The following is a 6,295-nucleotide window of genomic DNA, read 5'->3' as shown; positions in this document are numbered from 1 at the left end:
GTCATTTTCTAAAAAAAAGGGTAAAATAGGAAAAAAAAGGATATAGTTGTCATTTTGTCAAAAGGTACAAAATTATTATTTTGCCTCATTTTTGTCAATAGTGTGTATCAAAAGTGAGGGCAAAATAGAAAAAAAAAAGAGAAAAAGTTGACAAGGAAGGTTCTCTTAATAATATAGATATAGATAGATAGATACCAACAATACTAATACAGTAATACTACAACATTAATGTTTTCGAAAAAAAAATAAAAATACTACAACATTAGTGCTCTTAAAACTACAGTTTAGTGGTATTCATTTTCACTTGTAAGTGAGAGGTCTTATGTTCGATTTTCATCAAATGTGAGTTTGAACTACATTATTGCTAGCCCATTGTGAGGGTAAGCCCACCAGTCCCCCTTAGCATAGATAATATCGTTTGTTCAAAAAAAATCTACGGTCTGGTGATATTCTTCTTCACTTGTAATTGAGAGGTCTTAGGTTCAAATCTTATGGATAACGAATTCAATACCAAATTAGATTGCCTATTGTGTGGCTTAACCGAATTCCTCATTCCTTTAATGTAAAATGTATTGTTGCACTAAAAAAAAGTTATATTTAAATCATGTTTCCTCTCTCTTTTAATCAATAAAATGTTACAATATTTATGCTAATTATAAAAGGTCAATCAAGTAGTGTGTACACTAATCACTCAAAGCATACAAAATTACAAACTCTGTCACCATAATTGTGGGTGAAAATTTCTTCATTCTTGATCTTGGACAAAAGTGCACCTACAAAACAATTAACACATTTGGTTAAGGCCAAAAGCCTCACGGACCCACGATGAATTGATGGGGGCTATGACCGAAGAATCTCTGATGCCAAAGTTAGAATTTAGAGAAAAAAAAATGTTTAGAGAGTTTTTAGAGTTTTACAGGAGTGTGGACCTAGTCTTCGAAGAAAATGGAGTCCTATTTATAGAGCATGGTCGGCCCTCTTTGGAAGAGAGAGTGGCCGGCCCTTGGATGTTTTTTGGGGTTTAATGGTGATTAATTTGGTGTTTAATGGATTAATTAGGAATTAATCCATTAATTAGCCTAATTAATTTAATTTATATGGAAGGTTTTGAAGGTTATGGAATGATTTCCTTGTAGAGGATATAGAGTAAAGATGAATGAGATAAATTTGAACTTGTTACCTATTTTGGACACTCTTGACTCGGTTGATTGATGATTCTCCGTTGTTCGCGTGTAAGAAACCTGGTGTGTCTCGAGGGTAATTTTTTCATCTTCATCTAAAAATCCGCGTGTCGTCTCTTGAGTATTTTTTGGCTCTACAACAATGGCATCTTTCATTTCTCACATTTTTTATATTTTTTTACGAGGTAAGTACAAGTTTCAAACGCTGGATTGTAGTTATTGGTATTTGTAAATTCAGACTACGATCATAGGTTTTTTTTATTTTTATTATAGTCAAATTAGTCAAGTCTAATAAAATAGAAACCGCAATACAAAGTCTGTATCCGTGTAACTGTAGAACATAAACTACAATGCAATGTCTAATCAGGGCTTCAAAATTTGAGGCATCTTCCCGGTGCCATGTAGCATTTTAGTCAAAGGTTATCTCATCTCTGTACTCCATATAGAAAAGGAGAGGGCATAAGTGATTAGTTAGGGTCTAATATTAATTTAAAACTGATTCGTAATACCAAATTTTGCCCTTTCTTTAACTACAAGTCAAATATTAATTTAAAACTGATTAGTTAGGGTCTAATTATTTTTTTTAATAGAGTTAGGGTCTAATTATTAAATTCAAAACAAACCCGCATCATTTGTTATTTTTAATTAAAAAATAGATTCAACAAAATAAATCAAAAAATAGAAAAATATTTTATTATAAAGAGAAATGACAAAAATGTGAAACATTCAAAAGACTAATTTTTGCCCTCCTAATTAGATATTAGACACATTATAGTTTAAGAAAATTGTAGCAATAATCTCTCAACTTTAATCCTATTGAACCATAGCTACACATTGTAAGAAGGTAAATACCACTATTCATGATGTTGATGCACAAAATCAGTGTAGACTTTAGTACAACAGAAAGTGTCAAGTTTGTGACCTTCGTTAGATTGCTCTGGTCACTAATGTGGATAAGTATGTAAATGGATAGAGATAGGGAAGCAAGCACAAGATGTATGTGGTTCACCCAGATTGGCTACGTCCACAGAGTAGAGGAGTTCTCATTAATTGTGAAGGGTTTACACAAGTACATAGGTTCAAGCTCTCCTTTAGTGAGTACAAATGGCATTAAGAAATATTGTGGGAGAATGATCTCCTTTTATAGAAGAGTTTCTAGCTTTGTTCTGACATTGACACGTGTCGTGTTGTGATTGGCTTCTGATGTTGACACGTGTCGCGCTGTGATTGGGTTCTGATGTTGACATGTGTCGCACTGTGATTGGCCTCCTGGTTGGAGGGAAACTCTTCTGTGTCCTTGACGGTATAATGTTGACCGGTGCTCAGTAGTTTCGGGATTGGTCAAGTATGGTACAAACAGTACTCCCCTAAGTTCCTGAGTGAGGGAAGCTTCTCGGTTAGGGACTTGCAAGATCCAAGCCGCTGAGTAATCATGAAACTTCTAAGTACCGAAGTGTGGTATCGTCTTCACTTGCTTTATCTGTCTCATAAGTAGATGTGGTATCGTCTCTGGAAGTACTCTTCCTCCATCCAAGGATGGTATCTTTAATCGGTGGAGATGCACAAGGTAATGTATCAATTTCACTTGAAGCTTACTTGTAGTTTCAGGCTTGGTCAAGCGCTATACAAACCATGTAGTAGGAGTCCCCCAAGTCGCCGAGCTAGGAGATTTGCCGAAAGAGGTGACAGATTGCAGGCAAGCTTTATCTAAGGAAATATGGCTCTCAAAGTTCGGAGAGCGGTGCCTCTTCGGTTTTCAAACAAGCAATCCTTTTAGAGATCTGGCTCTTGAGATTCGGAGAACGGTGCCTCTTCAATTTTTGAGAAAACAATCCTGTTGGGAGTCTGGCTCTTGAGATTCGGAGAACGGTGTTTCTTCGATTTTTTAGAAAGTGATCCTGTTAGAAGTCTGGCTCTCGAGATTCGGAGGGCGGTGCCTCTTCAATTTTTAAGCAAGTAATCCTGTTAGGAGTCTAGCTCTCGAGATTCGGAAGGCGGTGCCTCTTCAATTTTTAAGCAAGTAATCCTGTTAGGAGTCTAGCTCTCGAGATTCGGAAGGCGGTGCCTCTTCAATTTTTGAGCAAGTAATCCTGTTAGGAGTCTGGCTCTCGAGATTCGGAGAGCGGTGCCTTTTCGATTTTTGAGTAAGCAATCTTGTTGGGAGTGTTTTCTCGAATGTGAGTAAAGGTTGGGCATTTTTGCCAATCTATCTTGTCACGGAGCACGGAGGTTGACACACATAGGGACTTTTCAGTTATCAAGCAATGATGTTGTTCTTTTTCCCTTGTGGGTAATAGTAGGGTAGCTAGACCTTCAAAATTTATGTGTCTAAACTTTGTCAGAGATCTTTAGCAAAGTTATCTATGGTACCCGAAGAGCTGATGTTATGTGTGGAGAGTGGTGCCTCTTCGAAATCCGAAGAGTGGTGCCTTTTCGATTTTTGAACAAACGGCCTTGTTGCCCTTTCTTTTATAAGGGCACCAATTGTGTGCAAGAAGTACATTCAGAAAGTTATTGCTTGTAGGAATTTTCCCCTTATTTTTGTACTTCAGAAATTTATTGGACCTCATTTCTCCTTTATCATTTCTGAAAATGTCTGGCCCATCCGACCGTCGTTTTGACTTGAACTTTGGTGAAAAGGCAGCTATGTCTCCTCAAGACAACATATGGCGCCCATCCTTCTTATCCCCTACTGGTCTTCTTACCGTTGGGGACTCTGTGATGAAGAATGATATGACCGCTACGGTGGTTGCTAAGAGCCTTCTCACTCCCAAAGATAACAGATTACTTTCCAAACGATCTGATGAGTTGGCTGTTAAGGATTCTTTAGCTTTCAATGTTCAGTGTGCATGTTCTGTGTCTAATATGGCCCAACACCTATTTGCTTGAACCCGCCAAGTTGAATCATTGGCGGCTGAAGTGATAAGTCTTAAACAGGAGATTAGAGGGCTCAAGCATGAGAATAAACAGTTGCACAGGCTCGCACATGACTATGTTACAAACATGAAGAGGAAGCTTGACCAGCTGTAGGAATCTGATGGTCAGATTTTGCTTGATCATCAGAGGTTTGTGGGTTTGTTCCAAAGGCATTTATTGCCTTCGTCTTCCAGGGCTATACCGCGTAATGAAGCTCCAAATGATCATCCTTCAGTGCCTCATCATTATGGGGTTCTACCCAATACTGAGGCTCCGAATGATCACCCTCTGGTGCCTACTCTTTCTGGGGTTCTGCCGACTGCTGAGACTTCTCCTAAGCAACCTTTGTGAAGGCTCCTTCTTGTTTGTTTATTTTCATTCATGTATATGTACATATTTGTAACTTATCGAAGATATCAATAAATAAGCTTTGCTTCATTTCAACATATTGTGTTAAATACACCAAAGCCTTCTTCACTAAGTTCTTTGAATTTTTCTTTTGTTGAAGCTTTGTGAGTGAAGCATGTATGTTGAGGTAGTGCTCCCTTAATTTTCCAAGTGAGGAAAACTTCTCGGTTTGAGACTTGAAAAATCCAAGTCACTGAGTGGTCGCGAGACTTCCGAGTATCAAGGTGCAGTAGCATATGGTAAGAGTCCCCCAAGTCTTCGGTCGAGGGAGTTGACGAATGAGGCATTTCCTTTCTAAGTGGTAGCCCAAAACTCCTCTTTCATATATATTTGTTATGAAAGTTGTTAGGCCCAAATAAGAGGAAGCCTAGGCAATTTTTTTTTTCGATTTTTTTTCTTTCGAATTTTCGAATTTCCGAAAAAAAAAAATATATATATATATATATTAAGCTTTGTAGGTGAAGCTTTGATGTTGAAGCTTTGTGGGTGAAGCTTTGAGGTTGAAGCTTTGTTGGGTACCATGAATTGATTTTGCTTCACACTATCTTGATCAAGAGTGTGTGAAGCTTTTGTAGGTGAAGTTTTTGTGGGTAAAGCTTTTGTGTTGAAGCTTTGTAGGTGAAGCTTTGGAGTTGAAGCTTTGTAGGTGAAGCTTTTGTGTTGAAGTTTTTGTAAGTGAAGCTTTCGAGTTGAAGCTTTTGTTGGGTACCATGAATTGATTTTGCTTCACACTATCTTGATCAAGATAGTGTAAAGCTTTTGAGAATTTGTATTTGTCCTCCATTGATGAAGCTTTTGTTGGTGAAGCTTTTGTGGTGAAGTTTTGTTAGGTACCATGAATTGATTTTGCTTCACACTATCTTGATCAAGATAGTGTGAAGCTTTTGTTGAATTTCCCAATTTCTTTTTTTTTCTTGGAAAAACTAAAAATTTGTTGAATTTCCCAATTTCCTTTTTTTTTTTTGGAAAATTAGAATTTTGAAAATGTGGGAAAGACAACATATACAAATTTTGCTTCCGCACTGTTGAGCAAGAGATTGTGATGCAAGCCACACCTTATAATAGTCGAAGGTTTGGATGAACCATATAAATTGAATTTGCTTCGAACAGTCTTGATCAAGAGTGTGTGAAGCTTTCTACGAGTTGTAGTTGCCCTTCATTGATGAAGCTTTTGTTGGCACCATAAATTGGTTTTGCTTCACATTGGCTTGATTAAGAGTGTGTGAAGCTTTTGAGAATTGTGGTTGAACTCCTTTGATGAAGCTCTTGTTGGCACCATAAATTGGTTTTGCTTCACACTATCTTGATCAAGAGTGTGTGAAGCTTTTGAGAATTGTGGTTGAACTCCTTTGATGAAGCTCTTGTTGGCGCCATAAATTGGTTTTGCTTCACACTGTCTTGATCAAAAGTGTGTGAAGTTTTTGAGAATTGTGGTTCCCCACATTGATGAAGCTCTTGTTAGCACCATACATTGGTTTTGCTTCACACTGTCTTGATTAAGAGTGTGTGAAGCTTTTGAGAATTGTGGTTGCCCTACATTGATAAAGCTCTTGTTAGCACCAGAAATTGGTTTTGCTTCACATTGTCTTAATCAAGAGTGTGTGAAGCTTTTGAGAATTATGGTTGAACTCATTTGATGAAGCTCTTGTTGGCATCATAAATTGGTTTTGCTTCACATTGTCTTGATCAAGAGTGTATGAAGCTTTTGAGAATTGTGGTTGCCCTCCATCGATGAAGCTCTTGTTGGCACCATAAATTGGTTTTGCTTCACACTGTCTTGATTAACAGTG

Source organism: Malus sylvestris, chromosome 7 (assembly GCF_916048215.2).
Source record: "Malus sylvestris chromosome 7, drMalSylv7.2, whole genome shotgun sequence".
In the NCBI taxonomy this organism is placed as follows: domain Eukaryota; kingdom Viridiplantae; phylum Streptophyta; class Magnoliopsida; order Rosales; family Rosaceae; genus Malus; species Malus sylvestris.
The sequence above is the reverse complement of the archived record's forward strand: the minus strand, read 5'-3'. Positions refer to the sequence as shown.